Here is a 10,325-nt window from a genome sequence, read left to right as displayed (position 1 = left end):
TTTATGTTAATGAGTGAAAAATATGACTTTTGTAGTGTGAAATGATGGTACTGAATTTATATGAATGATGTTAGTGTGAGATGGGGTTAGAACCAGTTATGTAAAAAATAGGATGGATAGTAGGACCTTTTCCTATCGAAGGCAGTAGGATTTCGCAACATATGGAAAGCATTAGCCACTCGCCTTTCTTTGTAGTTGCAAATGTGTTTATGTATCATTTTGATATTTTCAGTATCGATTTGATGGTTATTGGAAATGGCACTGACCGATATCGTCAATCTAATTCAGTGTCTTTCCAGTACTACAGGTTAATTAGGAGGTTTTCTTGTTTACCTCAGATGTTCTTTGGTTTGAGTCAAGATATCACGAAGTGACTTTCCAATATAGAAGGTATCACAATCGACATATCCTTATTTGTAGACGCAGTTCTATGTTAACACAAAGGTGAGTTATTCCTTAATACGAACTAAAGCATTTCGAAGTGTGTTAGTTGTTTGATAGTATGCTTCCACTCAGTGTCCTCAAGATGTTTTGGAGCTCTTCTGTAGTATCATAGCGGTGTGGTAAAACTGCACTACCTATCCATAGCATTTCATTCAACTTATTACTTAGCAGTAAGAGGTTTTGTTTTATTACACTTTAAATAATTTTCATGCAAAAATTATTAAATTGTAAGGTGTTAATTATATGCTTTTGTTCTATTTGTTTATCGCCCCCGAATGCCCTGATACGGCCGACAGTGAGGAGAGTCCGCTCTCCTTCTCCAAATGCTCTCACATGGCCACGCGTATATAGCCTCTGTCAGGGAAGTCCTACTCACTGCCTTCTCGTCGCATTACTGTTGTTTACGAAATTGAGAGGACGAAAATCGAATGTCTGGCGTTTTAACCGGGTTGGTGGACATGGCGAGTCCACCTTGGGAAGTTGGAAAACCTTGATTCCAAACCAATCGTGCATATGAGCTTCAGTATCCTGAGAGAACAAATGGCGTATGAATCAATCGTTAGTCACCGGCTACCATGGGACTGCATCTCCTCACGATGCTCCACTGTCTTGTGGATCAGACCTTTAGGTCAAAGGCTCCGGGTGTCGCTCCCTAAGAAAACCATCTGCTTCAGTTTGGGCACCTGGGCAGTATCACAGCCTTCATGCAAATTGAATGAGATTTGTGCGGCGCATATATATCTGGTGCTTCCTTGTACCAATATTTATGTGTTTAAATAATAATAGTAGTAATATATCGGCATGTTTGTAAACTCCCAACATCAATTCACATTTAAAATGTCCCATTTTCCACCCACTAACATAAACACAAATACCCAAGCATTTCTCACATAGATCACCTTGACTGGAATTTCATATCAGACCTTTTTCGTTAATTGATCATTATAAATATGTTCACTTTGTTTTTTCTTTGCACCATTTGAACTTGAGTCAAATTAATTTGTTTATTTGTTCTCTGAAGAAATGGCCTACATGGTGTCATGACACGTCAAAAATAATTTAACTTTTCTACTCATTGAGATATTACAAATATTTTACTTTAATAATTTGTGGATTTAACATTTTACCTGCTTGATTGTTGGCATAAACTATGCCTAACTGTAAAATCCACTTATGTAAATTTATTTCCGTACCTTTCATATAAATAAGTTTTCACGCCCTTGATTCTTATTAGCTCACAGGTCTGTGCTAAATATATCAGGAAGGAGAGTTGCCTCAATACAGTTTACGGTCGTTCTTAAAGTGATAGGTACCATAGAGAGAAGTTTGCAAACAAGTAGCTAGTAGGAACTTTGGTGCATCGACTTAGGGTTAATAGTGCTTGTTGGGTGTAACGTTTACCAGTTCCGGGACATCGGACTGTATTACTAATACAAGGCGTGTAATAGGCAACAATTATAACTAGGATTCTGATTGATTAGTTGACGAGTGATATTGTTCAGTGGACTCCTAGATACATGAAACTACACAGCAATGGGTTTCGGAACAATAAAATAAAACTAGTTGCAGAAGTTGTTATTCTTATTATTGACCTGAAAGTTTGTACTAATTTAAGTAATATATTTATATTATCGCAATGTGTCGTAAAATTAAATTTTTGGACGTTTCTTTACTCAGTGTAAGCCACTTCTTCTGAGAATTATTAATCAAATGAAAAACAATCCAATTTTATGTCGTACAAATGGTCAATGCAAGGATATCATGTTCGAATAATCAAACAACATGCCGTACAGTAGATCTAGATTGTTAATAAAATGACAAAGTTCATTCACTTCTAAATAAACTGGAAAATGAAAGAGATCTTCTAGACTCATTCATTCCTGAAATGAAAATAATTATATCAACAGTCATTACTTCCGGTTGGCAAACATCTACGAAAAGTAAACCTCGACGCCTCTATCTAGAAAGAAAGAATTAGATCTCTGAATACTATTTGATGAGATAGTAGAACTGTATTAACCCAGATCGAATGAAAGTGATCAGAAAAATGGCATTTATCGACTACGTGGTATGATACACAACTGACGATTTAGTTAATTTCGAAAATACTGAGATAAAACTTAAACAACTCTAATGATAACAAAATATATAAACAAAAAGCCCCCAAATGCCCTGGTACGGCCGAGAGTGGGGAGAGTCCGCTCTCCCTCTCGAAATTCTCTCATATGGCCACGCATATATAGCCTCTACCAGGGAAGTCCTACTCACTGCCTTTTCGTAGCGGGGGTGTTGTTTACAAAATTGAGAGGACGAAAATCGAATGTCTGGCGTTTTAACCGGGTTGGTGGACACGGTGAGTCCACCTAGGGGAGTTGGAAAACCCTGATTCCAAAGCAATGGTGCACATGGGCTCCAGTATCGCGAGAGAACAAATGGCGTATGAACCAATCGTTGGTCACTGGCTATCATGGGACTGCATCTGCTTACGATGTTCCATTGTCTTGTGGATTAGACCTTTAGGTCAAAGGCTCCAGGTGTGGCCCCCTAAGAAAACCATCTGCTTCAGTTTGGGCACCTGGGCAGTATCACATTCCTCACACAAATCAAATGAGATTTGTGTGGCACATATATATCTGGTGCCCCTTTGTGCCAATATTTATGTGTTCAAATAAATAAATAAATAAATATAAATAAAAAATTTATAAAGTAGTTTTCTACCATCTGCATTGTGAAAAGCATCATCATAATGAATATGTATCTTTCAAACAATCTAGTGGAAACAAAAATACTCAAACATATCATAAGATTATGTCAGACTATGAAATCAGCAACCATACAGCATGAGTTACATAAGCCATAGAAAACGAACTCAATCTATCAAACTAAGTTAAACAAGTAACAGGATATGAGGGAGGAATTAAAAATAATACGACTACTTGAAGTTAGATCAAAAGTATTAATCAACTTAGATGATTTACGATATGAGTTTGATGCGAATAACATATCTTACACTAAAGGATAGATTTATTTTGTATTGTTTATTTGGATCTTCCCATTGATGTTTAGCACTGTAATTGATTAGTCTCTTATTGGCATATGTGCATCGTGTAAGGATGAATTTAAACTTACACTACACAAGCTAGTGGCTAACAGGACTCAGTAGCTAATTGGATAGCACAATGGCGTTTGAAGCCAACGGTACTAGGTTTGAGTCCTGAAGTGAATATCAACTCTGGGATTCAGATGCATCTCGTTGACCAGTCCATGACATGACACTAGCCGAAATGTTGACTTCTTAAGTATCATTCGATGACTCACAGTCCTCCCCATATATGTATACACGCAAATCCTATTATCAGCTTTTATTCTGTTTTGCTGTGCCCTTATTAAATTTGACTATAAATTGCCTATATAATTGCTTGTTACTCGCCCGAATGCTGCTCGCTCGCTCAGGTGCTGGTAGCTTTTTAGCTTGAGTTATTTGACAATAAACTGTAGTTTCTGCTTCTCTTCGCCTTCTGATTTTATGCACCGTTAAGACTGGTATTATAACGGTTATCAAGGTGAACGATTAAGGAAGCACGGCACTACAACTTATCTAACTGAATAGATACTACTTACAAGAATCATTATACTTGTTGAAGTAGTAATAGTTCAATATTTTGCAATCATATGTAATATTATATACCATAGATGAAGTGTTTATTTCAACCATTATCATTATCAAAAACTTACAATTCTAAGATGTCAACTTCTTTATTATTGCTAATTATTAAAACTACATTTTATTGTAATGAACATACACACACCCAAACACAAAACAAACTTCGACTAATGAGATGTTATTTTGCAGAACATTTCAGTAGTGAAGTAATAATTAAACTTTTTATGATTTATTTCTAACTAAATAGGCCTAACCATTTTGATCATCACATATTTTCTTGTCAGTAGATTTATCCGTATCAACTGCACTACATCAACAATTACTGATTCCTGATAATATAAAAGCTGATAACTAAAGTAAACGATCATTTCAGACAAAAATAATGCTCCATTCGTTATCACATGATATTACTGTGTTATTCTTGATGATGCTTGTTTTAATACAAGTTGGTAAGTCTTAAAGTACTATTTGATCACATTTACATGATTATGCTATTTATAAAGTGTATAATACAATGTCAAAAAAGGATCATTGAGCAGAATGTTTATCAGTGTTAAGTGATAGAGTTTTACATAAGATTTCTTACTCACTTACTTACTTACTGACTCCTGTTATTCACGATGGAGCATAGACCGCCGACCAACATTCTCCAATCCACTCTGTTCTGGGCATTTGTTTCTAATTCTATCTAATTTTTGTTCATTCTTCTCATATCTGTCTCTATTTCCCGGCGTAATGTGTTCGTTTGTCTCCCTCTTTTCCTTCGGCCTTCAAGACTCCATGTGAGGGCTTGTCTTGTGACGAAATTATGTGATTTCCTCAATGTGTGTCTTATCCACTTCCAGTGCTTCTTCCTCATTTCTTCCTCCACTGGATGGAATCTGGTTTGTTCTCTCCCACAGTAGAATGTTACTGATAGTGTCTGGCCAACGGATCCGAAATATCTTGTGTAGACAACTGTTAATAAACACTTGTATCTTCTGGATGATGGCCTTCACATAAGATTTCACTTAATTACAAATATTGTAGAGCATTAATTCCTCTATATTTGACTCCAATAAATAAATAATGTCCCGTTAACTGAATATTTAATGCAGGCTAAATCTTCTAATAGAATTATGGGTTTACTCGAGATTACTCAAAAGTCTGAACACCAGTTATAGAGATAGTTTATTGTTGAAGTTTGGTAAAAATCCGCAAGTGTACAGATATCAAGCGCACAGGGAAAACAAGTGAGTGAGTGTGCGTGTGTATCAATGAGTGTTAAAAATCGTTATATATTTATGATTATTAATGGATTGTGGATTAATTATTGATTGTCTCTGCTTCCAACCAATGAGAGAACAGATTAGAGATGGATGTACAGACACATGCGCTAAATCAGACTCACACATAAATTTACAAACTCGATTAAATGTCTAAATTACAGAGAATACACAAATAATACAACAATTGGATGGGCTTCTCTACAACAGTTTATCTGAAGATTCAGATGTTACATTTTAGTTTCCTCATTTAACCGATGGAATAGAAACCATGTTTTCAGTCAATAGATTCATGGTAATGAATAACGGTGGAAATGCCTGAATTGTATAGAGGCAAAGCTCAATCATTGTTTACGAACTTATTTGATGTTCAAGTCAAATATAGTGGATATACAAATAGTGAATTTTCTAAGTCGAAAATGATTCTTGTCAAGAGTAAATGATTCACTTTGAAATGAATTTGAATGTGTTGTAGTGGTCGGTATTCAATATCATCCTTCAACTTCGTAAACAGTCCATCGTGATAACCGTTACTAGATAATGTCTTCAACAGTGTGTAAATCAGAAGACGAGTACGAAGTGTTGATTGCGTTTATTATTGCACGACGGTTAGATCACCAAAACCACAGACATGCTAAACAAGAATGAAAGGCTGGTGCCGTAAGGCAAGCGAGAGAGCGAGCCAGAGTGCGAGTTCGCGAGTCAAAATGAATGTATGCTCAAGCATACATATTCATACAAGCCCAACAATGACAAAGGTACAATGGTATAGATGAGTTGTTACTGTCGGTGTGACTCTGTTCGTTAAATAGGTTAACAAAAGGGCTTAACCAAATTAAATGTGAACAAACGCAATTGCACGGATGCTCCTATAGTGTTTCTGTGACGATTAATTTTGGATATATATATGAATATATTGATTAACGTATTGATGAATGTAAAATAACAGGTGATTATTAATGGAGAGTATGTGAACACGGTTGATAGTATTGAGTACCATCCACCTCAGAGAATAAAACTTCATCAAAATCATCCACCTGAGCTACAAATCTACTCCATCATCTCAAAGTACTTAGTTGTATAACAATTTACATGTAACTATTTTATGGTTCATTACATGAACTTCAAAGTCCACAATATACTACTTGATTAACATTATTCAAACCTGAGTTCTCCACCTAAATCTCATAGAAATTAAGATAAAAGCAAAGAATAGCCCGTTTAAAATGCAACCATGTCTCAGAATTCAAATACTCACATTTTCAAATAATCTTATTTATGTTCAATTTGTAGATGGTACAAAACAGGGGCTAAATGATTTGAAAACGGCTGAGAACACTTTAAAAAACCTAATAGGTAATTAAACGATAGACTGATGAATGTGTTTAAACTTCATGTGGTTCCTGTGAGTGGACAGAACAACATATATCAACAGATGTCGTTACTAACACATAAAATTACATGCTGAATGCACTTTTGAATCAGGATAGTGATTAAATGATTTTGTTCGTATTTTGACAGGAAATTAATAAATGTATTTTGAGCGAATACATTTCCTATCTCAGTTATACAGTTTAGTCTTCATGTTTGACAACACTCTTAAATCACCTACCTGACTTACCCCTCTAAGGATTCGATTTGTATTCGAAATACAAACAGTCAATCTGGGTATGTATCATTATGTAATTTTGTGGAGACAGCTAAATGTGAAATGATAGGTCAGTCAAAAATCCTGACATCCACATTCATTATGGAATGTATAGAACAATGTAAATGAAGACAGAACAACTGTTATCTTACAGATCGGGAGAATTTTCTAAAGTACACGATAAATATACATATATTTACAACAGATAAATAGGAAAATAAATGGGTCAGAATAAATGAATCTCCTAAGCCAGTCACTCAACTGATATCATTTCAACATATGTTCCATGAATATGTTTCATGTCAAATGAAATGGGATTGAAAGCAAATATCTAAACTGATACACTTTAACCAGAAGTAATTGATCAAGGTGTTAAGATGAACCTACATTTAATTTGTAGATATTTTACGGATAGACGAATTGGATCTACGCAATGCTAAGGAAGACATAAAGAAACAAATAGGTAATTTATTCATAATTTCGTATACAAATAACTTTTACCTGACAAGCTGATTTTCATTATTAACACTTTAATTTTGACACGAAGAATATCAGTAGTATTGTGACTTTAAGTTCGGATAGTTATCACGTGATTTATTCTTCAATCAAAATACGACTTATTCAATCTCGGTACTGTGCCAAACCAATAACGTTCGACCGGAATGAGCAGTCTAGCGTCCTTATTAATCCCTTGTTCGCCTAGTCAGTCCAATTGAGTCCAGAACATCAATAACAGTATGCACCATGCCAATAATTTATTCCAAACATACTTGTTTTATATAACAGCCAAACAGACCGCATCACAACATAAAATATTAAATAACATTTGTACCAGATCAAGTCAAAAAGTGACTATGAATGTGGGAGACTGTAATCAATAAACTGAACAATGTTTATCAAGAAAGTTTATTTCATTTGCGAGACTGATAGGTTTTGGGTTCATATCTCGCGATGCGGGATCGTGGATGCCCACTGATGAGAAGTCCTACAATTCGACGATACGGTCGTCTAGTGTTTCCAGGTGTTTCCACGGTGGTCTAGCTTCAATTGACTCATTATCGTAAAATCATTATGCAATAACAATGATATTATATATATTGACCAGTTATAATATGTTTTATATTATATTAAATTTTAGATAAACTTGTTGAAATACTTCCAAATCAAAGAGAAGTATACACTGAATGTATGTGAATATACAATTAGTACTCTAATAATAATAATAATAATAACGATGAATTTTAGATGTCAATTGTTTAGATTTTTTAACAAAACTTACTTTCACAAGTAATGTTGTACGAGGTATAGAAAATATTTACTAAATATTGTTCATATATCATTTTAAAATAAAAATAAGTGTTTTATTTTTGATTTAGTCGTGCAACTTCATGGAATGACTGAAGTTAGACATTATTTCCATTAGATGCCAGCTCATTGGTGTGGAGGTTAAGAGTTCACATGCCAGATCGAAGCTCCTGGGTTAGAATCCTGCATGCAGGATCGTAGATATGTACTATTAAGTTGTCCTATACTAGGATGAAACGTTTGTCGATTGCTTCCACGTTTTCAATGGTGGTCTGATAATTGTTTTTTGTTATATTCTGTGAACCTATGATCTGTAGTAAATTCTACTTAATTTATATACATTCAATTATATCAAATTGGAAAGTCTCAAATTAGTAGATAGACATATCTTTCATTCACTTATTAGCTAATACTTAAAAATTCTGATAAAATCTATTGTACCGTTGTTTTTATTCAAAGTTAATAAAATATTTTCAGTAGTTGAGATCATGAGTCAATTGAAGCTTGACCACCATGGAAAACCTGGAAGCACTGGATGGCTGTCTGTTGTCAGATAGTAACACACTGAAGACAATGGAGAATGTGTCGCTCAATTCCGTGGATCGGTTGAAGTGAGACATTAATACCGTTGGATGCCAGCTCAGTGGTCTAGAGGTGCAGTGTTCGCGCACGAGACTGATAGGTCCTGGATTCTAATCTCGCGAGGCCGCATCGTGGATGCGCACTGCAGAGCAGTTCCACAATAGGACGAAACAGCCGTCCAGTGCTTTCAAGTTTTCCACAATGGTCTATCTTCAATTTACTCATGATCTGAACTATTGAAATTACTATAATATCCACAAAACCCAATCTGATAAATTTTCTTAAATGGGAAATAATTAAAATAATTTCAAACATTTACACAATCTAAGTATCAATTACATCTAATTACTGATTGCATAAGTGAATAATATGGTAAAAATATGAAATGGTAAAACCAATTTTTTAATTAAAATGTTTTAGGTTTGGATCAATTAGTTGAATTATTGGAAAACAAATACAGTACGCTTTTTTAATTAATTAATAAATAATGTATTACTGAAAGATAATATTGTTTGAATGAAGGCTAACAATCGATGCTAGGACACCCGTTACGTCCTACTTGGAACTCGTCAGGTGGATGTACCTGCATCACTGAGTTGATGTTTACTCCAGGACTGGAATCCAATACAATACGATTCAAACATCATTGTGTTATTCACTTATTTACTGAGTCTTGATAACCACCCGCTTGTACAGTGGGTTGATACAAGAAAACAATACCAAATGAATTAAGTATTTATAATCTATTAAATGTGTATTAACATTAACATAATTATGTAATGTTGAATGAAATTTATTTCGATTTAAATATTTAGTGTATTTAATTGAGAACGTTATTTGTGTAAATTTGTATTATGGTGGGTCAAGATGATCTATTGTAGTGAACAGGAACACGAGTAGGGACAGCTGAAAGTATTTAGGCACAAAATTACAGAATCTCTCAGTAAAATATGAGAACCATATAGTGAATTAAATTCACTTAGTATTGTTTGTTTGAATCTTCCCATCGATGTGTTAGGACTGCAACTGGTCAGTCTCTAATTGGCATATGTGCATACTGTGTGTATTGCCTCGATATAGCCTTGATTCACAAGCGTGATAAGCAAAGATGGATAGTGGCTAGCAGTGGAATCCAGAAAGAAGTAATTACTTGTTAGATTTTGTAAAGTAATCGAAACATTCGTACCATTCGACTTCTCACTCAAACTATCTACAATTTGAACTTAAGCAAGGAAGATTCAACCAAACATTACCAAGTGATTTTAAACTTCACCCCATTGCACAAGTAAGTGACTATCAGGACTCAGTAGCTAACGGTACTGGGTCTGAGTTCCTGAGTGAACATCAACTCTGAGATGCAAGTACATCCAGCTGACGAGTCGCAAACAGGACGAAACGCGCGTCCTTGATTCCACTG

Source organism: Schistosoma mansoni, chromosome 4 (genome assembly GCF_000237925.1).
Source record: "Schistosoma mansoni strain Puerto Rico chromosome 4, complete genome".
In the NCBI taxonomy this organism is placed as follows: domain Eukaryota; kingdom Metazoa; phylum Platyhelminthes; class Trematoda; order Strigeidida; family Schistosomatidae; genus Schistosoma; species Schistosoma mansoni.
Note: the sequence above shows the minus strand (reverse complement) of the source record.